The sequence below is a fragment of the Corvus brachyrhynchos genome, unplaced genomic scaffold (genome assembly GCF_000691975.1).
Source record: "Corvus brachyrhynchos isolate BGI_N302 unplaced genomic scaffold, ASM69197v1 scaffold340, whole genome shotgun sequence".
NCBI classification, from domain to species: domain Eukaryota; kingdom Metazoa; phylum Chordata; class Aves; order Passeriformes; family Corvidae; genus Corvus; species Corvus brachyrhynchos.
In genome coordinates this window covers 2,200,283-2,226,585 of record NW_008235987.1, presented here as the reverse complement: position 1 = coordinate 2,226,585, position 26,303 = coordinate 2,200,283, and the positions used below count along the sequence as shown (strand labels likewise).

The following is a 26,303-nucleotide window of genomic DNA, read 5'->3' as shown; positions in this document are numbered from 1 at the left end:
TCCATCCTCCAGGCACAGCCCCCCTGGAGTCTCCAAGGTGACACCCAAACCCCATCGATGCCTTTGTCCTGCTCACTCCAGGCACAGTCGGTGTCAGACTGAAACAGTTCCTGCCTCAAACATTAAAATAAAAAAGTTCTGCCCATTATTACAAAAACTCTGTAAAGAAGCTACAACCAAAGAAGCCTCCCTGAAGATATCTGACTGGGATTTCGGACTATTCCACGCTTTTCGGGAGAACCTTCACCACCAAGAAGACCAGCTGCAGAGGATCAACAGAACATCGCTGGGACCCACGGAGTGGTGATATTGTCCTTATTCCATCCCTGTCATCCTCTTTCTGTCCCCTCACCTGTTTTCTATTTCTCTCTCTCTCGAATTTGCTATCAGATAAAACCCACACTATTGCCATTGGCTGATGGTACAGTACCACTGAGCCCTGGGGGTGCCACCGAGCCCTGGGGGTGCCACCGAGTTCTGAGAGTGCCACTGAGTCCCAAAGTCCTTCCCAGCTGTTTGCTCCAGGCACTGGGAGCTGTAAACAGCTGGAAGCAGAATGCAGAGCAGTGGATAGACATTTTGTAAATGCAGCTCAGAGCAATGTCCTTGTTTCAGCAGCAGTGCAGTCAATAATGACCCCAAATCCACCTTCATCTTGGGCAGGTTATTATAACACAGGGCAATAATGGAAGCATTCCTGGATTTTCACAAGTTACAGCCAGAAAAAGGAGGGAATTTCTGCATCTGCTCTGCCATCCAGTCAATTCTTGTGGCTTTTACTGTAACTGTGCTCAGGGAAGAGAAGTATGGAGAAAAATTGGCCATCTTTGAGTAAAGGAGAAAAAGGAGAGGGGGAAAAGGACATAAAAGGTTGGAGTCTGTCTCCAGTGCTGCAGTCAGGAGTGGGAATCAGGTAAGGAATTCCTCTGTTCCAGTGGCTTCCAGTTATAGCCTGGAATAAAGGGATAAAGGGAATAAAGGGATAAAGGAAATAAAGGGATGAAGGGATGGGTGACAGAACCACTGTTGGTTATCATGCACTATTCAGTGCAAGTAATATTTCTTTGTTATTCCCAAGAAAATCACTGTCAGTCATTCCAGCAGAAAGCTGGGAGCATGCATGGTGTGAGGGATCACAGAATCATGGAAAATCCTGAGTTGGAAGGGATTCACAAGGATCATCGAGTCCAGCTCCTGGCCCTCCACAGAACAACCCCAAGAATCCCACCCTGTGCTTGAGAGGAATATTATGAGCTAGAAATTTTTTTAAAAATAAAAACGTAGTGGGAGGTTCAAGAAATTATGGCTATAACTCCTGCTATTCCATTGAGGACTATCAGCAGCAGTTTCCTGGAACCAGGATTTGGGTGTACGTGAGTAAAAAATTGTTCATTGAAACTTTCCTGTTGGATTGTATTTTACTTAATTTCTTTGTTAATCTTGAGTGAGGTAGAATTCTACTGGTTGAAATCATTGGTCTGCCGGCCATAAAATGGGATTAAGTTTTCACAGAATCCTGGAATCATTAAATTTGAAAAAGACCTTTAAGATCACCACGTCCGACCTTCAACCCAGCCCCACCACCACCAAGTTCACCACTAAATCTTGGTGCCAAATCCACGTTTTTTGAACACTTTTTCCTTACTGTGGGGTGGGATTCACGGAATTTTGGGACTGTGAAGTATTTTTTTAATCAAGAGCTAAATCCTCCCTGGGAACAGGTATTGTTGGAGCACTGAGGCAGAGGGCAGGGGACATTTTCCATCAGACATGGGACAGATGTTCTCTCTTTTGCAGATAAATCTGTCCCTGTTGTGTCTTTGACCAGGAGCAGCTGCAAGATGATCACGGAAATATTGGAGTGAACAAAGTACTCGAGAAGAAGCAACTGACTTAAACTGCAAAGGGAGAAACTCAGTGTAATTGTCAGGAAAAGCTTCTCAATAAAATCGATAAAGTGATGGGCAGTTCGCCTGTGGAATTCCCATCGTGGAATGTTTGTAAATAGGTTCCTCCCCCATTCCTGACATTTACAGTTTGCAAGAGTTTCTCTTGTAGATGCCTTTTAACCCCTATTTTCCAATGATCCCCTAGATTCTATTGCCTGGAGATCTGCAGGATAAGTGAAACTACAACAGCAAAAGTGTAGATGAGGAGTATAAATAGTAAAAATCAAGGTATCAATATTTTCTCTTGCACAGAAATATTGAATTCTTTCAGATGTGCATTTTATTCCTCTGTTATCTGCTCCAAGATAATAATTTTTACGATTTTATGTCCTCTCCTATTTCAGAGTGCTCCAGACTTGTCTTGGCTACAAGCAGGAGGCTGCACTGTGGTAATTAAGCCCTTCCAGGGTCATCAATATTTTAATTATGACTTTTTTTATTGTCCAAAGCATAGATGCAGCCTTGAATTCTGTGTGGGACTGGAAAAAGGGTCAACAAGTTCCTCCAGAACCCCAGATATTAATCAGTCATTAACTTGTTTGGAGCTTGGCACATTTTAGATGGGCACAAATTGAGATGGGGAACGGTGAAAAAATTCCCTCCATATGTCAGGGAGTGGAACTAAGCGACAAAAAGTGGTGGCTCCAGGAGAAAATGCTTAAAGGGTTTGTTCAGGGTTTCTGTGATGTTGGAATGCCCCTTGCCTGTGCTAAAGCAAAGCCATGATTGGTTTTCCACCAGCCAGGGCTGCGAATTTCAGCCGGATTCCCTCCTGGATTCTGGAGTTCTCAGGTTCCGGCTTACACAACAGCAAAGTCTCAACGCAGAGCAGTTTTTCATCCCTGAAATGGAAGTTAAATAAGGCCTGCCCGGAGTAGACAAAACAAGAAGATCCGTAGACTAAGTGGAAACATCGAGATTTGAAAATTACCTGATAGGAAAAGGGAGGGGAGTGGGATCAAAGACGTCCCAGGGAATGAAAAATTCCTTCGCAGCGCTTCCTGTTCTCTCTGTTATGTTAACCAAGGTAGGATTAGGTTTCAGCTGCCAAAAGAAATAACATTTGTAGATTTTTTTTTGGTCTGGGGAAGTGGGATAGAAAGATTTAAGACAGCTTTTTCTGAGCTATTTGCTTTTTGTCAAGCAGTCAAGTCTAGTTATTGTTATTAATTTGTATTACAGAACGACCAAAGTGGGGCTGGATTTCCAGAGTATCTGGGGCTGTGCAAATGCGCAGGCAGGGACTGGTGACACCTCCCCAAGCACAGAGTGGCACCAGAGCAGACAGAAAAGGGCATTTTGCCCTGAGCTGTGCAGCTCCGGGGAGTTGTGCTCCTCTCTCGTGGGTCAGAGCTGGCGCCTCACTGCAGGGCAGTGCTGGAGAGCTGAGCTGGCCTGAAAAGCATCAAAGCTGCCTCTTTTACCCAAATACAAACCCACCTTGGATTTAGACACATTTCACCTCGGACCAGATCATTCCTGTCTCGTCCTTTAGATTTGGGTTTCTCTTCTCATTTCATATCCAAGATCCAGACATGGTCTCTGTGCAGGGGTTGCACAAATCATACCCAGAAATCTGAATGGTTTAAATTCGTCTTTTTTTTAAAAAGTGCCTGCTTTAATTGTCAATAAACAGCCTGAACATGATGTGAGAAGGGAAAAGCAGGAGCTAAAACCCTTCTGACAGGGCACAAGGCTGCAGAGCTCCTGTGTAGGGATGAGGGTTGTGCTCCACCCTCACCTTTTTCCAGGTGTCTTTTTCTCCCTGTGGAGGGCCAGGAACTCTGGGAAGTTGTGTCTTTACATCAGTCCTTTCACTGAGCTCACCCAGCCCAGCTGTACCATTTGCATTCATCCTGCACCTTTGATTTTTTTTCCTCTCTGCCCTTGGGTAAAGTGAATTCTAGAAGGAAACTTCTTGCTGAGGCAAATTCCATCAGCACAGAAAAGGACAGGGTCTATGACTTCAACAGAAAAGGAGATTGCACTTCTTGTGTAGGCTGGAAGTCCTTCCCTTAACCTCATGCTAATCTAGAAACAGAAGACTTTTTATAGGAAAAAATAAATAAAATGGATTGCGCAAGAAATCTGAAGCTGTTTATTCTCAAGTTGTCTACCAGCAGGTAGCTCCAAACCCAGTCCCGTGGGTAAATATTTGCAGTACCATTTGAATGATGAAGGGCTTTTATTACTTGGGAGAATTTCCTGCTTCTTGCCTTTGAAAGCCTCACCTGGATGTGCAGGGTGGCCCCAGCTCCCTGCTCTGAGTGTCCCAGCTGGGAGGAGGCTGCTGAGCTCCAGGCTGGATGTTCCCTTCCTCAAGATGCCGGGCAGACCCTCTGAGCTGCTCCCAAGGACTGGAGTCAATGTTTAACCGGACTCTTTGGAGTTTACAGCTCGTGCCTTTCTTTATTATTAACCCAGCCTCTGTTTTTCTGCACAGTTGCAGAGCTGCTGGCAGCGAGACACGAAGGAGCCTTCAAAGAACTTCCTCGTGGCAGCCCGAGCAAAGGTAAAGCCCCTTTTGTGTCCTTTCCACTCCTGCACAGGGCAAAGCAGCTGCACATTCCTGGTTTCTGCTCTTCTCTTGGGGCAGAACAGCCCGGCAGCAGCCAGCTTTGCTTAACTGTGTCTTTTTCAATTCAATCACTGCACACATCCAGCTGATTTCATCCTAATTTGACCCAAATGGAAGTGTCTGTACCCACAGTTAAAGGGTGTGCACTGTGAATTTATTTATTCCCTGCTTTCCACTGCTTTTTTCTCCACACCAACAGCCTTGTCTCTGTAAGTGTGGGGTTTTTTTTTTCTCTCCTAAATTTTTATATTCTCATGTTTTATGCTCAAGTCTGTCCAGGTTTGTGGTTTTTTCTCCCTGTGGAGAGACAGGACTGCGCCAGAGAAAAATCTGTATTTACAGCAGTCCTTTCACTGAGCTCACCCAGCCCAGCTGCACCATTTGCATTCATCCTGCACCTTTGATTTTCTCTCTCTGCTCTTGGGTAAAGTGAATTCTAGAAGAAAAGTTCTTGCTGAGGCAAATTCCCTCAGCACAGCACAGAGAGGACAGGGACACTCATCTCACGTTTGTTCTGGTTGCTGTGTCAATATGGTGGGAACACTTGGTTTTAAGCCGTATTTGTTTTTAAATCATGAATATTTGTTTTTAAATAATGTTTCACATGTGGGTGCTACGTGGTGGCTCAAAACTGGTCTGCAGAGGGAAGGATTCACTTGGTCAAACTTTTTTCCCATTTGCCGTGACATAAATTGACACGGAAAATAATAGAATGGAACTTTAGCTGAAGTAGAGCACAGAAGGAAAGTGGGATGATGATTGAGAGTGAAAGTTTAAACAGGTACTTAAAGACATCCAAAAAGTAGCTGACAGTTGTGTTGTGTAATTGCCTATTAGACAAATACTATGTATTTCCAAAAAAACATAACATTTTAATAGAAATAGGGCTTGAAAAACCAAAAAAAGAACCAAATCTTTCCTGTCTCCTGCTGCTCCCAATTCCATTTTGCTCCGGGAGTAAATCCTGTAGGACAGGTGTGTCCCCATCTAGGCAGAGAACATCTCAGCCTTAGGGACAGCTGCATGCAGCCTCCTCTCTGTGCCTCTGCCTGGTGAGGAAAATGCTGATATTCTCTGTTCAGACCCAGCTGCTTATTTAAGGGATCAAGGCACCTTTAGCAAGGGATGATAATGTGGCCAATGGATACTTCCAAAGCTTCTACCACATCTAGAGAGGTTCAGTCATTACTCCCCCGCTGGAGAATCCTGGAATGAATGGGATTATTGGTGGCATAAATTAGTATTTGTTGGAATATTGTCAGCACTGGTCCAAGTGACCCTGAAATTCTAAATCAAAACACAGAAAAAATAAATGAAGAGTTGCCTGATTCCAGGAAATGGAAACCTTGGCTATGAATTAAGTGAGAAGTCAGCTGGGAAGCTTTGAACCTGTTTCTACAATGGCCAGATTCAGATGCTGCAATTCACCCAAAGATTAAGAGATAAACAAGCAAAGAAAGCAGAACAAAACACAAACCTGGGCTCTGAAAGAATGGGGGGATTGGCAAGTTGCCAAAGAACCTTGTGTCTGTTCAAAGGTGACCTGGGTCAGCAGAGGATGAATTTGTCATCATTTTTATCAGGAGTTTAAAGTTTGTTAAGAGCCCACAGATTTCTCCATTTCCTGAGCATTTTTTTTTCCCCCAATCTGGCAATTCTACAAAGCACAAATTGGACTTTAAAGGAATTTGCCTGGCTTGTTCTGGGTGCCACGAAATGCAAATGTGATGGCATCAGAAGGGGAAGGAGAGCTTTGAAGAGCCAGATCTTGTCAGGGAGCCAGGGAGCCAATGGAGCAGGGAGAACTGGAATTCTCGGGAGAGGACACGGCCTGCCGGGGAAAGCAAACGCACCCCAGGAAGGAACAGGGACGAGTTCATGGCTTCCTCCTGGATAATCCCTTAGGCCAGCCCAGCTGCCTCATCTCGGCTTCAGAGCTGAAGTGGTCAAGGCAAAAAAGTGGAAATGGAGCTTCCTAGAGGGATCTTCTGGAGAAAAAGGTGGGAAAGGAGAGGTGGTCCAATTTTATTTTGCCTGTAGCAAAAGCAGACAAGCTCCTTGTGCCTGAGTTAACTTCTGGCTCTGCTGGTGTGAGAGCCAGCAGCAAAATTCCCAGTGCAGCAGGACCTGGAGCTATGGAGGGGTTTTGGTTCATTGGTTGGTGGGGGTTTAGTTGGGTTTTTGGGATTTTTTGGGTTGGTTTTTTGGAAAGCCAGTCCCAAACCCATTCTGCTGATACTGAAGGATAGGACACATTGGATTTCACCTTATTCTGCTTCAGAGACAGGAACAAAAGGCAGAAAAACCTCATTTTCCAGCACCACTGCCCCATCCAAGCTTGGTGCCAATATCCTGACAACGAATAGCTCAGATTTTCTTGGGGAAAAGATAGCAAAGTAGGAATTGCTTTTTATTCCCGACTCCAGGAATTCTTATTCTTATTTCTTCTTATTTCCCACAGCAAAAAACTCCTTTGTGTCCCAGCACTGAAGTGTTAAAAATGCACTGATGGTACCAGAAATACATCCCATGATATGATCAGGGTTTCTTTTCCAGTGCCTAATGATGTTAAAATAAATGGAATTATGTTGCTTTTTGTTTTTTTAAGTCAGTAAATTCCCAAAGAGGATTTGCCCCATTTCTACAATGTGCTTAAGGACTTAGAGCTCACGATCAAATGCAGATTTACCAGGGCCACGAGGGCTGGCAGGCAGCAGCCTCTGCTCAAAGCTGCTCAGGGCCTTTTTGTTCTGCTCCAGGAGGGTTTTTCCCATCTTCATCAGGATTCCTGAGGTCAGATGTGGCCTTTTGCAGGGTTTTTATTTAAATTGTTCAGCAAAAGTGATAAATGCTTTACAACAAACAGCAAGGAAAGCTGGGGTTGTGGACAGGAGCTAGAAAAAAAGGATTGGGGAAAATATCACGGCAGCATCTCTGGAGGGAAGTTTTTCCTCCTTTTTATTGAGGATATTCCCACTGAGTTCGGAGGATGTGGGATGAAATCACAGCTCTGTGTCTCTGACTCTCCCCCTCTGCTGGCAGTGCTGTCAGAGCTGCACAGGAGCTCCGAGCTCTGCCAAAAAATCCCTGCAGGAATCCCAGAGCAAGGAACACTCCTCGCTTGATCCGAGGATGAAGCACCCAAGAAATCTCTGGGGTGATGGAAAGCAGGAAAATTAAAATTTAGGGAAGGGTTGTTCAGTCTGGGCTGTGTCTGTTCGCTTTTACAGCTGTGGAACCAGGACAGGCTGTGGCTGATAACGCCCTGGTGAAGAGATGGTGATTGTTGGGAGAGTTCAGGAAGGGCACCTGAGGCTCTTACAGCACTTCCTTTGTTAACCCAAGTCAGATCCCACCACTGAACCAACAAAGGATTTTATTATTCTTGCATTTTGAAATGCAAAGTAAATAAAATACAGGCTGTTGATGCAGAGGAGATTATTTCACATGTTTTGAAAGCCACTGCAATGTACAGAATACACAACACTGGTCTACCACTGAAATATCACTTAGAGATCTTAAAAATTAAGGGGTTTAAGGTGCAGAAAGATGGGATGGTAGCACGTGAAACGTTGAGGTGTTGTGCACATGATGTGAGGGTGCTTTGTCTGTCAAGAACATTTTCCTGCTCCTGTTTCTCGGCTCTTCTTGACGGAGATTTTTTAAAATTCTTAATCTGCTCTGCACAATTCTTTGCTTTGTTCAGTACAAAGACTTGAAAGTTGCCAAAAGTAAATGACAAACTATTGGAGGAAGAGAAATCCAGTCCTTTAAGCAAACTTTCCACCAGAGTTTAGAAATTCCCTCTCTCCATGGGATGAACTTCAAGGTCCCTTCCAACCCAAACCATTCCATGGATACATGAAACAAAAATTAATTATTAATGTTACAGAGATGTGTCTTGGACAAATTAATTCTAACCTTCATTAACCCAAATGACAGTTTAATCTAACTTACCAGTTCAGATCCACAGATTGTGTGGCTGCTAAGTTTTCTTCTGATAAAATTCTATGAGCAGAAACATTTTTTGAGAAGAGGAGAAAGCACAACCAGTATTTTACTGAAAATAGTTTGCAGCTAATCTTTTCTGCTAACTCAAAGCAAAAAAAGCACCTTTTCTCTGTGTTCGTTCAGTGCTGATGAGAGGGCTTAGCAAGAGCATTCAGCAAAAGGATTTGCCACTCGGGGCCTTGGGCACATTTTCAAAACTCAGACACTTCCACCTTGTCCTCTGTTCCCGGCTCCAATTCCCCAAATCCTCTTAGGTTAATTTGTTTTCCAGCACAAGCCCATATGAAACCTAAACCGCGAGAAGGGCATTTTCTTTTTTTATTTCGCTCTGCACGGCGGGGGATTGAGCTCATCCCGCTGGGTCCGGGGGATGTCGGGGGTTTCCCTTCCAGCGCTGCCGGAGCCGCTCCCGCTCGGGCTCCGGAGCAGCCGTGGTGCTGAAGGGATAGCGCCGGACCGCACCGCACCGGGACCGGCCCGCACCAGCCCTGCGGCCTCCCCGCCCCTGTCCCGCACCCATCCCGTGTCCCATCCGCATCCATCCCGCCCCGGGAACATCCCGCACCCATCCCGCGTCCCATCTGTGTCCCACTCGCCCCGGGAACATCCCGCACCCAGCCCTGCGCCTCTGTCCCGCACCCATCCCGTGTCCCATCCGCATCCATCCCGCACCCATCCCGTGTCCGAGCTGCGTCCATCCCGCACCCGCACCGCGTCAGCATTGTGCCCATCCTGCCTCCATCCCGCACCCCTCCCGCGTCTGACCCACGCCTGACCCATGCCCACGTCATGCCCACGCCTCACCTTTCCCTGCACCCGATCTGCGCCTGTCCCTCACCTGCCCTGCGTCCATCCCGTGTCCATCCCGTGTCCAACCCACGCCCAACCCATGCCCTCACCTCGCCCGACCCCCGCCGGACCCGCACCCATTCCATGTCCAGCCTACACCCGACCCATGCCTGACCCCGACCCCCAGCCTCCTGCCCCCTATTTTTCCGGCATTTTCCACAAAGGGAAGTGGTGTCCAAAAGCTCCAACACCGCTTTCTGGAAGAAAAGTTGTTGAAAACAATGTTCCTGCCCCAAAGCTGCTTTTAGGATAGAGTTACAGAAGCATGGAGGTTGGAAAAGACCTCTGAACTCGTTGAGTCCAACCATTAACCCAACATGGCCAAGTCCACTGCCCCATGTCCCCAAGTGCCACGTCTCCATGGCTTTTAAATCCCTCCAGGGATGGGGACTCCACCACTGCCCTGGGCAGCTGCGCCAGGGCTGGGCAGCCTTTTCTGGGAAGAAATTCTTCCTGATATCCAACCTAAACCTCCACTGGTACAACTTGAGGCTGTTTCCTCTTGTCCTATCCCTTGTTACTTGGGAGAAGAGACAGACCCCACCTCTCTCCACTCTCCTGTCAGGGAGTTGTGCAGAGCCACAAGGTCCCCCCTGAGCCTCCTTTGCTCCAGGCTGAGCCCCTTTCCCAGCTCCCTCAGCCACTCCTGGTGCTCCAGACCCTTTCTACCTCAATTGCTCTTCTTTGGGGTCACTCCAGCACCCCAATGTCCATAGACAATGTCCACTATGCTCCATGGAACTCAGTTTCTCCTCCCTTGTGAAAAACACTGAGGTTTTAAACTCCAGGAGCGCTTAATGCCCCCATTACTGGGCTCTTGTGCTGCTCTACCAGCACAGGGCCAAGAATTTGTCTCCAGCCTGAATTGCCTCAGCTTAATGAGGTAGGACACACATTAGTCCTGGTGCTAAACTGCTCTGGGGGGGTGTTGGCTGCTGTTGAACAGCTGCTGGATTCTGCCCCACAGGGAAATCTATTTACAGGTTGTGTTTGGGGTTGTAAAGTTTGCAACTGTGCTGGGGGAACAGCAGAGCCACGGAGCCGTTCTGAATTATTAAGAATGTTCAGTCACACAGAACAAGAACCATAAACCAAGGGGTCAGGTGCTGGCTGGCCCCGGGGGGTGTGCAGGGACAGCGAGCACAGGTCACCCTCAGGTCAAGGGCTGCTGCTGAGCAGCAATAGCTCAGTGGGCAGAGCCCATTAGCAGTTGCCCTCTGGCCTGTGGAGCTGGCTGCATCCAGACAGCTCAAAAATAATGTAACCCCACTGGAGAGACTGTGCATAGGCAGTGGGAGGTTCTGGGAGAGATCGGCAAGGAATACAGGACCTGGAATTATGAATGTCAGTGAAAATTCTGATTTTTTCTTACTCAAACACTTTTGAAAAAACCCCAACTTTCTGATCCTCAGTAACAGTAAGATCCCTGTAGGACCAAGGGGTCAGCTCTGAGGTTGGCAAGGGCTGGGCTATTTCTGGCTATCGAGTATCCCATCTGAATCCCCCTGCCGAGGGCTGAATATTTAGGATTTCCATGGCAACCTATTTCTGAGCCCCTCTTCCAGCCACATGGACTCCTGTCAACTGATCCAGGGCTGCTGGAGGTGGCGGCTGAATTTATTCAAGCAATCACATTCTCTTTTCCAAGGCTAATGCCCATGAATACGGAGCTAGCCGAGCGAATTGCCAGGGATCCCATCCCCATGAACATGTATAATGTTCTAGCCCTGGAGAGCAGCATTTAATTGATGAGTGGGATTATATTTCCACAGCAATCATAACAAAGTCAAGGTTGGCTTTCTGGGGAAGACAATTTGCTGGAATATCCTCGCTGCCTGGTTGTCCAGGAAAGCTTTTCCTTTATGGACGAGCAAAAAACTGAGGCCAGATGCACTCAGCTCTTTTCATAGTCTGCAAATAGCCCATGAAGCCAACTCAGGAGCCACGCTGGGGTTGCCTTGGCTACATCCATTAATTTACTCCATTATCACTGGGATGCTGATTGTTTACCTGCTCAGGAATTAATAGTCAGTCCCTGCTATCCTCAGATGGCTGCTCGGGGCCAATGTAAAATGGATAAGGGCTCATTGTAAATCCCACATGAGTCAATGGGCATCTCTGTCCCTGTTTCCTTCAGAGCTGGAATTAGCCAGCCCCGTTGCTGTGCCCTGAAATATGAATTTTTTTGTCCTCAAAGCACCTCTGCAAGGTAAGGTAAAGCCACTGACTCAGGTCATGGATGGAAAGCTGGGGCCAGAAAGGCGACCTCAGCATCACCCAGAAGTGCTGCCCCTTGTTGTCCTTTCAGTCTGGATTTCTTTCCATGGGCAGTGGGATGTGGAGAGAGGAAAGCAGCATGCCTGAGGTTTGCCCAACCTGGAGCTGGACACAGGGACAGGGAAGCAGCTGGAGCTGGAAACTGGGAGGTAATTTCACATCTTGTGTAGGCAGAGAGACCAACAGCTGCATTCAGATGCCTTTTTATGGGGCCTGGCTGGAATTAAGGAATGGAATTAAGTTCTGCTGATGGCTTTGGAAACAAGAGGGTGGTGAGGAGCTCAAACTGTCTCTGACCTATGGCGAGGCAAGCAGAAATGTGCAGGAGATGTGCAGTGAGTACCTGTAGACCTTGGGGGAGACAAGAGCTGTGGTCAGAAGCCAAACCCCAATGCCACACTCATCCTTCTTCATGGACAGACAGGGAGCCAGCACCTGGAATATTGAAATTCCCAAGTGGTCAGAAATGGTTATCCTTCTCTTGAAGTCTGAATTTAGTGTGGTTTAGGTCCATCTTAGTTACTGCAGGAGGAGAACATCCCTACCTGGCTTATCCCAGGATGTTCTGTGCCAGAGACAGGGAAATCAACCTGGATGTCTTGAGCTTTTTATCACAAAAAGAGCTTTGTTTTTTCCTCTTAGCCCAAGCTAGGTCCTGACATGGAAATTTTCTCCTCAGTTGACATTAGAATTAACTTGTTGACATCATTAGCAGAGCACATAATAGATAGTTGAACTGCTCTGATATTTATCTTTAGGTCAACAGCTCTTGAGACTTCAGAGGCAAATTAGAAAAGAGCATAGACTCTTTATTAGTAGAACTTAATTTAACTGTATTTAAACTTCATTAAGGAGTAAAAAAAAATGACCTTTCTTAATGCACTCTTGCTTTATAAAGTATGGAATAAGAACATTAGATTAGTTTGATCCTGGTTCTTATTAGGCACCACAGTAGATAAGAATGCACAAATTCCCTCCTTGAGTTAGGACTCTTGGATGTCAAATCAAAGCTCAGGTGCTCCACAACCCATTTCCTTTCCTCAGTGTTTTATGTTTCCTAGCCCTGTAATTCTCCCCAGGAAACCAGCAGAAATCTTTATTTCTTACCCCCCTGCCTGCCCGAAGTAACAGCTCTGGTGATTTAAACAATCAAGCACATGTTCTTACACTGTCTGCACCTCCCGCTCGCCAGAAACAGGGATGTGGTGAGGAAAACCATGGAGGAAAGGAAATGACATTAACCTTTTCCATCTGATAAATAAGGGCTCTATTCAGCTGCAGTAATCCACATCCTCCCCTGGAGATCCAGTTAATGTAATACCTAAGGGCTCAGCTCATTTCAAATTATTTCCACGCTGGCCAGCTGATTTCTTGGTGAATTATGCATGGAAAAGGACTGGAGCCCTCCTGTCATTCCCAACACCCTGAACACCCTCTGGGATGTGCCAGAGGCTCTGTGACACCCCCGTGGCTTTTCTGTGCCCCCAAACAGGGACTTTTGTGCTGATTTTCATGTGACCACCACTCTGTAAGCGCTGAAGGTCCCACACTTCATCCCCTGTGCTGCTCTTCTCTGCAGAGACCTTCTCCCTGTCCGATCAAACATTCAGCACCTGCAGTTTTTATGGAATCAAAAGGGAGTTTGAACTTGGAATGGATGGAAATTTAGAGCAACAGCCTCAGCCAGGGTGCAAAAAGGGTTCTGCACGTGTTTGTGGGGTTGGAGGGGATAGATGTGGAGCAGTGGGCGCTGCAGGGTGGATTGAGGGATCCACACTCCCAAAGGATAAAAGCTGGGGATTGAAATGTGGGTTTTTTCCCCCCCTTTTTCATACACAGATTGCTCCAGTGTCTGCTCAGCTGGACCTGCCCAAGAAACCTGTGGAGCCAAAGGGTTATTTGCAGGCACTGAGGGAGGGTTTTCAAGGCAGGACAGGGAATCAGGGAACACAGATCCACCTGGAAATCAATGGGGAACACCAGTCTGACATGAAAACATGGGATTTATCTCAGCTGTATTGATCCACAACCCACTGAAACCATGGGAATCTCATCATTGGCATCAAGGCACTTGGGATTAAGTTCCTACTTTATGAGACATGTTCCTTCCTCGTTGGTGTTTTTTCCTTTAGGGAGTGTAACTACCAGAACAGAACAACCCAAAGTCGGGTGCAATTTTGCAACTTTTCTGATGCCTTAACGAGCTGTGCTCCCAGGGTTCATTACGAGGCTGTCTTGAAACTTGCTGGTTAAACAGGAAAAACAAGAAACCTGACCTCACCGGAGTGCTTAATTGAAGTGCATTTATTGACTGGTTTGAAGCTCTTACAGCAACTGTGTTTGCTGAGAGCTCTTGGCTTTAATTCACCCCTGGCCCCTGGGGCAGACACAGCTGTGACTGTCACACTCCAGGGCTGGGCTGGGACTGGGCAGGAGCTACAGCTGGAGATGGGAGATTTCTCTCTCCTTGTGATGCTGCTCAGCTTGTCTCCCTCTCCAGGACTCCAATATGGGATGAAAATGCCAGAGCTAAAGCAAGAGCATCGTGCTGGGCATGTTTTTGGTGGTTCTTTGGTGCCAGGGCAAGTAACCTGAATCAGTAAAGAGAACAAACCCCTTTGCCAAAGACCTTAAAGATTCTGCAAGCTGCAAATCTTTTGGAGGCTTTGGATCTCCAACCTCATAATGCTGAGGAGGGAGGACTGAGAGAAATCTAAATCAGTGCCGAAGGAAGCTGCAGCTGGATCTCTGCTGGCAAATCGACCTTCGATACAGCAGTGCCGACACTGGCGGGTGCTTAACGCTGCTAAATTCTTCTCCCCATCCATCTGCACTGGAAATTCAGGCAGAAAGCTGCAGCCTGTGACCGTGCTGTAACCTGAAGAACAGTTCCTCACTTCCCTCAGCAGGCAGTGGTGCCTCCAGCCATGATCCATTAGCACTGAACTTCACCCAGTTTTGTCTGGATTCAGGAAACTTGTTCCACTGGCAGGAAAGATTTCGGAGCTTTTTGTGTTATCTCTCTGTCAATCTTGAGTGGGGAGCTGAGCACAATTGAGAACAGTTGCCTGATGAAAGAGGCAGGGAGTGAATGCGTTCTGCAGGAGGCAAGAGGAATGGAAATCAGTCCTGGAATAGATGGAATAGATGGAATAGATGGATGTGGCCCTCCCCTGGTGCCAGAGATAAAGCTGAGCTTGCAAGGAGTGGAACAAGACATTTTTGGATATGATGTCGCACCGACTCCGTGTGAGACCCGCTGGTTTCACCTCTAATCTAGCTCACTGTAATGTTAAATTAAACTGGCTGGGGTTTTTTCCAAAACTTTTGGAACCCTTTTGGCTCCGCAGAGCTGCTGCTGCTGCTCAGCTCAGAGCAGCACCAGCGCCAGTGACCAGGTAAAGGAAACCTCTGAAACCTCCTTGTTACAACCCAGCTGCAAATCTGACCCAGAGGAGATGGGATTCTGCTCAAGGAGTCTGCGATGCAAATTTATGCAGATGACAGTCATTAGTCTACTCTATGTTTGTTTTTCTGCTTGCTTGAGACAGAGGCAGCGACTCTGCAGAGAGCAGGCCTGGAAGTTGCAGATTTGTGCCCAAACTGCCAACTTAAAAAAGCTTTAGAGACTGAAAGAGACGGACTGTCCGTTCTCCTGGAGATTGCGGGGGAGTGGGAGGGTGGAAGCTGTTTCATCACCGGCCACCAACCTCTTGGCTGCTCTTTCCTGGCATTTCTTAGCAGATACTCGTGGCAAAGCTCCACGGGCAGGAGGGCACAGGCAGCAGCAGCACTGAATTAGGAGCAGGCAGAGTTTGTTTGACACAGCCCTAATCTAAGAATTTAGTGATAAACCCGGGGTGAGATCAGTGTCTGCGTCTTGGTTCTAACACTCTCCAAAGGGCTGAGATTAAAAACATGGCAGTAGAGCATTCCCAGGGATGTGTTTTGTCCATCTGAGCCAGAACACCTGGGAAGGCCTGGGGAAGTGGAAGCTTTGGACACTGACCTCATTTCTGGGGTCGGTGTGGTCTGTTAGAAACCTCCCCCAGCTCTCTGGGATCCTCTCAGGTGACAGGGACAGAAGCTGAGCGGGTGTCTCTGCAACCAGTTCAGAGCATAGAGTAAAAGAGGAATTTAAAACAACCTGCTGTGAGGGCAAGTTAGCAGCAGCACAGGGTTCTGAGGGAAAAAATTAGGTTTTCAGACATCTGTTGGTGACATTTATTACACAGAGTGGTGCTGGGATGCAAGGATAAAATCCAAGGCCCAAAGATATTTGTGCTGCCTGCAAAAAGCCCTTTCCACTTTTGCCAAAGCCCTCTTGTCAAGGCTGCACTAAAGGGGCTGTAATTACCTCTGGATCAATTATCAGGGAAATGGGGAAGGTTTGGGGTCAAGTCAGTTCCTGGTGTAAATCCTTTGGTTGCTTCATACTTATTGCAAAGCAGACCTTGAGCCTTTTTGAGAAAAACAATTGGAAAACTGCTGGACTCCCCAAAGTAGCATTTTTCTCACCAGTTCAAATGTGCTGAAAGGACGGGATTTTCTGTGAACTTTTCCCAAACAGTCTTGCCTTTTTTTTTTTTCTTTTTTTTTTTCCTTCTCTTTGAGAGGGGGAGGAGTTGTGTCTAAAAAAACAAACCCAACCTGTCGTTCTCAACTCTGCCAACCTGTCAGTCCAGCCATGCAAGAAGAGAGGGAGAGAGACAGAGGAAAAGAAAGGAGGGAGTGAAGCAGAGATTCTTTCAACCCCCAGCAGGACTTTAAGGTAAGGCCCATTTCTCACTTCCTTAATTGCTCTTTTCCCCGTGTTTGTACACGTAAACAGAAATTCTATTGCCTTAAAGAGCTTTAACTAACTAAACAACCTGTGTGGGGATAAACTGCTTATCTCGTTCGGCTGGAGGGGTATTTGGCGTGTAACCTGGCAGCTCGTTGGTGGTTGTTTGGAAGCACGGTTCGTGTGGCTGGGATCAGCAGGACAGCGTTCATTTGAATATTAAAGAGAGGCAGAGCTCTGGTGTTGTTCGAGTCCATGTTCAGGGAGGGTGTTAAGCTGTGTAATTGCAGGGCTGAGCCAGGCTCTAATTACCGCAGATCAGGGTGAGAACTTGTCAGAGGAGGGAAACCCTTCCTAGCTGCCAGCTGCAGGGCTCTGACACCTTCCCCTGGAGCGTTCGGCATCGGCCTCTGCTGGGGATGGGATGTGAGACCACACAGACCGTGGGGCTGACCCTTTCTGTTCCTTTCTGTCCACTTCTGGAGGAGTTCAGCACCCTCTCATCACCAGAGGAGCAGCAAAGCTGCCCACAAGAATTCCTGAGTGAGGAGGGCAGAGCAGCACCGGCACTCTGGGCTCACTCCAAGGAAATTGAGGGTTGCAGACTGGGAGAAAGGGTGGCTGAAATGAGTCAAAAGGATCAGCCTGCCCCAGAGCCGGCCCTGGGAGCCTGCTCAGCGTTTGTTGGGATGGTTGGATGAGTGTGGGCCAAGCAGCGAAGGCCTGAGGAACAGGCATGGACACAACTTTGCTGGATGTGACTGTGCAGGAGCACCTGTGTGACCTGTACCCAAATGTGTCTGTGCAACGAGCCTGCCGAGAGATTCTCCCCCTCCTACACCGTGAAAATCCACAAACAAACGTGAGGAAAAAAGGATCCCCCCCTAGAAACCCCTCTATTTCTGTATTTCTAAACCCTGAGCAAACATTTGAAGCTGTCCTAAAAGCTGCAAAACCTTTCTGAGGAGGCTGAGGATCTGGGAAGTTCACCCAGGAGGCAGAGCTGGGGCAGGATTTCCTTTCCTTGCTGTCTCTTTGGGGTTTTCAGTCCTGCAGCCATGGTGCAGGTTACCTGTCTGGTAAAGCTCCCCTGGCAGACAGAGCAAGCTGAAAGATGGCAGAGGGAGACAATGCAGCTGTCACTGAAAGGCTTGGAATGCCTTTGCCAGGGTTTTGGTTACACAATCCTGGCTTCTGCATCTTCCTGGTTGTCAAACTTCCTCAAATCCTTGGCCTTGGCCTGTGGAGCAAAGGTCTTTCCCATGGCAGTGGCCACCACAAGCCTGGAAATCCAGAGGGGATCCAGGCTGTGAGAGGTGCTCTGCCCAGATCAAAAAGCTTTGCAATGTCCTGGTGTTACATCATTTTCCTTTCTTCTGGGATTGTGTTCTCCTGGGAGCCCTGACTCATTCCCCGTGGGGATGGTGATACAGAGTGTGATTATAAACATTTAAAAAACAAACCCCCTTCTTTTATAGTGTTTTCTGTAGTATTGTTGTGAGCTTTCTTGCTAGAGCCAGAATGGAGAGGGAAGTGCTTTTTCAAGAAAATGTAGGAGGTGGAGAAGAGGAAGTGAATATTTAAGTATCGGTGAGGATAAACTCTCTTACTCCTAGTTACAGTAACAGAAGTTAGTCACTGAATGAAGGAAAGGAGGAAAATCAACTTTCATGGTCTGCAAAGACTTCACTGATGAACCTCACAGCACTTTTGCTTCTCTTCTCTTCTCTTCTCTTCTCTTCTCTTCTCTTCTCTTCTCTTCTCTTCTCCATCCCACACTCCATGACACTTCTGAGCATTTCTGACACGAGAGCAGACATTCAGTTGCACTCTCCTAATTCCTACCCTGGAAAAGGTGTGAATGCAGTGGACAATGAGATTGGTGCTGCTAAATCAGCTGAGCTCCGCAGAGCTCAGGCAGTTGATCTATTACCAACAAAACCAGGATTATTGCAGCACTTGCTGATGGATGGTTTGGCAGCGCTCAGCAAATGTCAGCTGATCAATCAGAGTTAACCAGCTGCAAACTCGCTAAATTCAGGCAATATCCAGGCAATCCGTATTTTAGATGGGCTTCATTAGTGTAGCAACCTCTCCGTTCTAGAAGTGTCAGAAATACCAGCCAAGTCCTCCCCAGGACTGCTGTACTCCGGAGGCAGAAAGGGCAGGGACTGATGGATTGGTTTCTAAAGAAAGAAAACTTTAGCAAAGGATGCATTGCCAGACGCAAAGGTTGAAATGTGAGCCGCCCCTGTGCGAACAGAGGTTCTGAACAGCTCGTGGAAAGGTCAGGTGGGAAACACTTCACGGTGAGACAGTTTCTTCCTTTCACCCGGATGCTGCTCCTTCACCTCAGTGTTCCCTGGCGTGACTGAAATTCTGGAGATGGGCTGATGCTCTGCCCCTTTTTCTTTCATTAGTCACCTTTCTTGCCCAATACTCTCCCCCCCCCGAGCTTTTGGTGAGAAAGTTTGGTAACAGAACTCCCCTTTCCAGTAATTCATTGTGCAATTAAACTGCCACGTGATAAATACAAACGAGCCCAACAAGCAAATACCGCCCCACATTTCTGTCTGCTTTTAAACCAGGTTAAGGGCTTGATTTGATTCTTCATCTTTTCATCTTCAGTTGTAAGAGAGGACTCGTCTGTCCTGTCTGGCAGGAGGCAAAGCTGTAATTCAAGAAGTCTCTGTGCTGCATTTCACAAGGAACTGTTCATTTCTTGTATTTTCCAGTCATGATTCCCTCATTGGTTCCTCTTTTTAAAGCAGCTAAATTCATGTTCTGAGGGTGCAGAGGGGGGAGGATAACCTTCAACTCCTCAACTCTTCGTGGTGACACAGTGGGGTGGGGAATTGGGAGAGTGGAGAGGGTTTCAGCCCTTAATTTCCTGTGGAAAAGTTCAGCAGAGGAACCACTGAATTTTGGGGTTCTTTTTGCTGTCGTGGTACAGGAGAGCAGGTCAACACTTCCCTGAGAAGAGCTAAGAACTGACATTTGATAAAAATCAACAGTCTGGCAAACAAACTGAAAAAAGAGGCAATTTTGGTGAACAACCATTTTTTCAGGCAAATTTTCCTCAAGGGAAAACCAAGAGAGGGGCTCACAGAGCTGTGTGAAGAGACTCATCTGGATAGAAGAGCAACACCAGCTGGAGATCTTCCACGTGTAATAAAGGCATCTCTATTCCTGAGACAACTTCACAAAGCATCTCTAATTCCTTTTAAAATGTTCTCTCTCAAACTGGTGTCAAACTGGTCAAACTGGCACCGAATTCTGTGCGTGTCAGCACTGGGGCACTGACTTGGAGTGGCAGAACCAGCATCACCTGGCCCTGCTCACTCTTGCCTTTACAGACCTGATCTTTGATGGCCAAGTGGCCCCTTTTGCTCTCCAGGAAATGCTGATCCCCAGCAGCCCTGGGAGAAAGAGCAATTTTCTACCTGGCTTTGTCCCACTCAAGGATGGATTGAGACAACTCTGAACCACAGAAATGATATTCATTTAATAAAAGCAGAGGCCATAAAACACAGGCCACTTTCCACCAGAAATCTCAACAGGGAAATTAATATATTTCTATTTCCCCTCCCAAGCCTTCAGCAGCTGTTTGACTATTCATTAAAATCCTTCTAGTTTTCCACAACGCAGTGAGGACTCTTTCCAGGAGCGGCCTGTGGTGAGATTTCCAGTGCACTCCTGCTTTGGATAGCCTAAGAATATTAATCTTTTCATGGTATTTTGTCACCACAACCAGTTATTCCACAAAGAAAGGAGGCAATTGGTGCATCATGCAGAAAACCCCAAGTAACCCTCCAACAACTCCCACGAGTTTCTGTTATTCAGGTCTCAGAAAGGTTTGATTTGGACTTTTTTCAGTGGGGATAAGTAATTAGTGCTTTGCTTTATCTACAAGGGTCTGTTCAAATGGAGTTCAGTGACTGGTGAAGCAGTTTTGGATGGAGGTGCGGTTGCCCTGGCAACAATCGGGAGTGAAATCAGAACCTTTTGAGCAGCCAGTGGAATGTGGTTCCACTTGGATGACAATAGGTCAGAGCATTTTAACGGGTAAAATGTAATCCAGTACAATAGGATTTATTGCCACTATGACATCAGATTGACACTATTCCTGCAAATTCTTCAGCTTGTGACAGAGCTCGGCTCAAATCTGCTCAGTGGAAAAACTTGGGAAATGCCGTTAATCATTTTGTTTTCCAAACCAACCAGAGCCTGTGTGTCCCAGGGGGTTGGGAGGAATATCTTCCAAGTGAGTGAAATCCAAGCTCCCTGCACAGAGCCCTAATGAGTGGCTGTCCTGGACACAAGGAATGGTTTTGAGAACTAAAGGCTCCTTTCTGCAGGGTGCTGAGCGTGGTGGCCCAAATCTGCTGGAGAACTTCCGCCCTTGCTTTATTTTATACCGCCAAAATAATTCCCAGTGATTTCCAGGATGGTAATTCAGGCTCTTAAACCTGATTGCATTTGCTGACAGACAAGACCTTGCAGGAGCAAGTCCTAAAGCAACAGTGGAAGAAAAGGTTCCCTGTTCAATGTGGAGGGGCAATATTTCATCCCTCCTGCTTGGACATTTTTCCAACTCCTGCAATAAGGATCCTTTTTTTCTGGAAGATCCCAGAGTTCTGTCTAAACGGATACAATGCCCAGGACTAGGACAGGACAATGTGCTGCCTGCAGCTTTAAGGAAATGCAGGTTAGGGTGCCAAAATCTGTCCCTCTACCCTGAACCAAAGCACAGAAAGTTTGGCATCCCTTGGGATGTCCCTACAGACCTCTGCCACACATAGAAATCCAGAGCCACCTGTTTTGGTGACATCAGAAATGGCCCTTAGCACTCATTTCAAGTAGGTGGCCCTTGGACCTTTTACCAATTTTCCTTTCGAATCAATGGAGATTGTTCCCATTCATTTTTTAATAGGAAAAGCAGATTTTTCTCTCAGTCGTGACTGGTACCCTGCACATCCTTTCATTGTTGACTGGAGGCTTTTACAACAATAAAGCCCCAAGCTGGTGAGCTGTTCCTCTCCTTGGAATTCGTTCTGGAGAACAATCGAGCCAGACAATGACACAACCTGTTCCTTGTCTTCCTCAATGGGAAATGGGCTCTGAGCTTTGCGAGGCCATCCATAAACAGCCAAGGGTGTGGGAGGCGAGGAGTGACCTCAAAGGCGGGTTTTACACGGCAGAACAAAGAGATCTCCGAGCCTGATTGGAAAAACACCCCGAGAGCAAATTGATGGCAGAATATCATAATTATCAACACACGTCACGGCGTGGCTGGAGCCCCTGGCAGCTCCTTCAGACAGCAGGAGCAGAGTCCTGTGTGACGGCGGGGCCTTGGCAGCAGCGGGGACATCGGGGACATCGCTTCATCCCTCCAGCATTGCGATGGGCTGGAGGCTCATCCTCGCGGACGTTTGGGCCATTACTGCTCTCAGATCGCTTTCCCTTTGTTCCAGCACTCCTGGCCTCCTGCCAGCACCTCTGAGGTCGCTTTTTACTTCTCCTTAATCTGCGCTTTCCCTCCCGAGCGCAATCAGCCTCACAGTTGCTCCCATATTAAGACATCCGAGTGATGTTTTCTGGTTTTTTTTCTGTGGGAAACACCGCTTTGTGTTCTTCACAGACTTCACTTCCCGGAGATCCTCTCATCCCGAGGTGATGGAGCTCTGGGCAGGCCTTGGAAGGGATTTGGGGTTTCATTAATCACCTTTGGATTTGTGCGACTTCGGAAGGACTCTGGCTCTGAGCGGGAGCAAGTGATGCTGTAATTCCATTTCATTCAGTGAAAACGGGAGTAAGAATGACCCAGGGAAAATACAGGATACAAAATAGGATCAATCTCCCACTGAGGCTGCATACATCACCTCTGAATTTAATTTAATTTTGATAGCCGATCATTCATCCAACTCCCAACTAATCTGGGGACAGTGGCAGTAAATTTCAAACCAGAGGGTGAAATTCTCTTTAGCCACGCTCTTGTCTCTGGTGACAGCACCCCTGTAAATTCACTGTATAATAAATGAGAGAGGCATTTATTTCACAGACCCACAGCACCTGTGAGGCCAAGTAGAAAAGTTGTCTCTCAAAACAATCTTTGGGAATTGCTTTGGCAATAAAATCAACCCTACTGCAGTTTAGATATCACTTTTTGTGTGTGGAGTGTTGACATTTGCAATGTAGCAGGTTTTTATTTGATGTATTTTTGTTAACATGGGCTCTGATAAGATCTGCTCGCTCCTTCACACTGTTTGCCTGGAGAGGTAAAACAGGAAAAACACGGCTGGCTGAGCAGCTCCGTGGCAAACAGCTTGGAACGGGCTCAATTCCCATTAAGCAGCTCCTTCACTCAGCAGTGCTGGGGGAAAACCTTCCACACAAAGGGCGACCACAGAGTCTGAGATCCCAGGCCTTGAGGGGGACAAATCAGCCTCTGTGCAAGTCACAGGGAGGCAAAAATCTCATTTAAAACATCCCTACATTTAATTTTTTTATCAATGGCAACTTCTAGATACATGCTTCTTTCTTGTTTTGTTTATTTTTAAATAAGTGTTGTCATTTTTAGAAACAGATCAGTATTTTGGACAAAAAATAATATTAACTACCCCTGAGGCAGCTGAAGGATTTGCTGATAAATTCATTAATATAGGACTGAAAAAAACAATTTGTTGCATTCCTCCAGTGGTTTTTTACAAAGCCTTCACTGAAGATTTTGCCTTTCTGGCTCCAGTTTTAGGAAGATTCGCAGCAGGTTTATGTTCATTCTTATTATGTGCTTATATTTAAATATATGCATGGAGGTTTTCCTTAGATTTAAACCCAATATCTCAGCTCTTAGATAGTCGTTATCCCACATTCCTGGCCTGGGGCTCCTCTCCAGCCCTTCAGAAGCTGATTGAAGGCTCCATTCCTTGGGATTCCCACGGAAGAAGTTTGGGATTTGCCACCAAACCAGTTTGGCAAGGGCTGGTTTGACACAGAGTGGTTGAAAAATGGGTACAAAAATAAAGAAAATAGGAAATTACATTAATAATGCTGGTAGCAATCAACACAGATGAAATAAAGATGGTCAAGATTCAAAGGTTTTTCAGCAGCATGAAAAGAACCTTTTTAAAGTGGGCGAGGCAGATTGGAAAGGTCCTTCCCTGCAATTATTGCCACGTGCACAGGAGAGAAAGAACCCAGCTGTGGATACAAAAATGCTGTTAGCAAGACATTTTCCTGCTTCTTTCTAAGCCTGTGAGATACTTTTCTCTCTCACAAAGATAGTAGCAGAGTTCTATAAACACCTGCGACCTTGCAAAGTCTTGTTTATGGTACAGCAGAAAAATATTTTGACAATGGATGTTTTAGGATTTTAGCCAATCACCCCAAGGGGGGGCTGATCCTTTGTCCAATTAGACTGTGAAGAAAAAAGTCTATAAAAGAGTTTGTGAAATAATTAAATAAATCAATCTTGCTGCACAATTCCTGCCTGCTGGATCTCCTCTCCTCCCTACGGCTGCGGGATACAGTAATACCCAGCAAGGAAAACCTTCCCTCAGTTACCTCTGAGAACTCAGAATGCTCCCAAATACAACTCTAAAGAGCAGAAGAGTGGGAAGACGTGAAAAAAAAAAATAGGATTAGATGTGAGAAATGCTGTTGCAGAGGTGATACATTGATCCAAAGAACGGGGAATTGCTGCGGGTAAGGACTCTCTGGTGCCGGTGGAAATATTGAAAAGGATCTTAAGGATGAAGATCTGAATCTGGCTGTGGATGGAGTAGAGAGGTGGAAGTTTAAACTGGAGTCAGAGACGATGGGTAAAGCTCATCCCAGGAAATATTTGATGTGCACAATCATTAAAGTGCAGGCCTGGCATGAATGATCGATTTAGGGTCAATGTTTCCATCTTTAGAGGAATGAGTAACTCATCCGAGGATGTTTTAAAAATGGGGGAGAAGAGAGGTTTAAAGGGATATTCTGCCTATCTTAATATTGCTTAGAATCCTATTTTTTGCATCCATAGCTCCCTCAGGTGATCAGGAATAAGCTGTGGGACAGGTTCAGGAGACCAAAAATGAAGTTATTCAATCTGAACACGGAGGTTAAAATAAAATTCTGGAATATAGGGCCCAAACACACACAGCTACCCATGTTTTTCCACATTATTTCAATTATCTGGCTTGCAGAACACCAAGATTCTGTAAATCAGAGTGTTGGGCTTGGGAAAGGAATGACAGTGGAATCCAAGAGTGGCCAGCACCATGCTGAGAGTCAGCTCTGAGGAAATAACTCCTGGGTTTCAGGATGAACTCCCTTTCCAGGCCACAGGCAGCCCTGCTGAGACAGGGGAGGATGGAGGGATGGAGACAGGGATGGATGGATGCATGGATGGATGGATGGATGGATGGATGGATGGAGGAACGGAGGGATGGACAGACCAATGTCTGCTCCACAAGGTGTTTAAAGTCAGCTCTGAGAAAATCATCCCAACCCTGAATTTCCTCCAGAACTCCATGGAGTTAAATGACAATATGGAAACTCATAACTCTGCCAAAGTCTGCGAACCAAAAAAAAAAGGGAGCGAAGGTTTAACAAAGCCCGGGTTTCTTAGAAAGTGCTGCTGCAATTCCAGCAGGCCAAGCCAATCCCGAGGTGGATGCTGCCTGTGGTGATACTGAGAAACCCAAGTGCCAGCTGGGATCCAGAGCAGGAGATCAAACACAACCCCTGTGCTGCCTTCAGCGGGGTTTGGATCAGCCCCCTGAGCTCTGAGAGCATTTAATCCGCTTCACAGGCCGGCTGAGAAATGTGGTGACATCCACAGCCCAGCAAATGTGCTTTGGTTTGGATGAGGGGCCGGAAACTCGGGGTGCTCTGGAGGACTCTGGGCTTTGGCTGGGGATAGAGAATGGAGAGGAAAATCAGATTTGGGTGGAAAATCATATCAGAGGTGGATTTCTGCTTTATCTGTGCTCCCAAATGAAAGGACAGTCACATGAAGCTGCTCAGAAAAGCAAACAGTGGTTCCTGACCCCAGTGCTGATGGATAAATTGACTTCCTGAAGTTCAGTATTTGACTGCCTGCCTTATCTGTGTCACTCACAGTTTTCTGGTGCTTTTCCTAAAGAGAAAAAAGCACTGACACATTGTTTGACTTGACACTCAGCTGTATCTCAACCTTTCTTTAATTTAGGAATGAGTTTGAAAGTCTGAGTCAGAAGTTTTTGGTGGTATTTCCTAAAAAATTCAGTCATAGTGGATGTGATTAATTTTATTTGCATATTTTTTTTGTTTTTTTTTCAATTCTCCTTCCCATTTCCTCAGAGAAATAATGGAAAATGATGTTTTCACTGTTAGACTTGATGTTAGTTCTGAAAACGTAAAGGCTTTGGTGATTTAATTGGCTTTTGGGATATTTTTTTAGGTGGGATGAGGCAGTTTCTGAGTGTTAGAGCAGAATTACTGCTGAGGTCAGTGGCCTAAAGTTGGGATCAGTGGTGACTTGAAAGTGTTCCTGTCTCCCCTGCCTGTTAATAAGTGATGTCAAGCTGGACCTCAGGGAACTTCCTACAAGGATTGGGGAAGAAAAATCCTAAATCAGAGATCCTCAGGCTTCCTGCTCGCATATTCCCTCCCGATCTGTTGTACGGAGCTCACTCGTGTTCACTTGGGAGTCAGATTTGTTCTATTCCTGTAAAATGCAGCAACAAAGCATCTGCTCCAAACTCCGTGGACACCAGCACAGGGATTCCCGCCTGGGAGCTGCAGCCTTTGGGATTGGCAGGATCAGGACTTGCACAGGTGATCTCAGAGCTTCTCTGACCTTCTTGGTGATAGCCAGGTCACCTTCCCT

At 46.6% G+C, this 26,303-nt stretch overlaps 1 protein-coding gene across 2 annotated transcripts in view; it reads left to right on the top strand.

Moving 5' to 3' along the window:
• Positions 1-4,408: 4,408 nt before the first annotated feature.
• KCNJ16 (potassium voltage-gated channel subfamily J member 16) overlaps positions 4,409-26,303 on the top strand; it is a 32,196-nt gene continuing 10,301 nt past the window's right edge. The window contains exons 1-2 of one of the 2 annotated variants that reach the window (XM_017730502.1): positions 4,409-4,461; positions 16,281-16,435. The gene's annotated coding sequence lies outside the window, so the exon portion shown is untranslated. Of the gene's footprint in view, positions 4,462-15,963; positions 16,436-26,303 lie in introns of those variants that run through there. The other variant, XM_008631137.2, reaches the window with a different exon arrangement.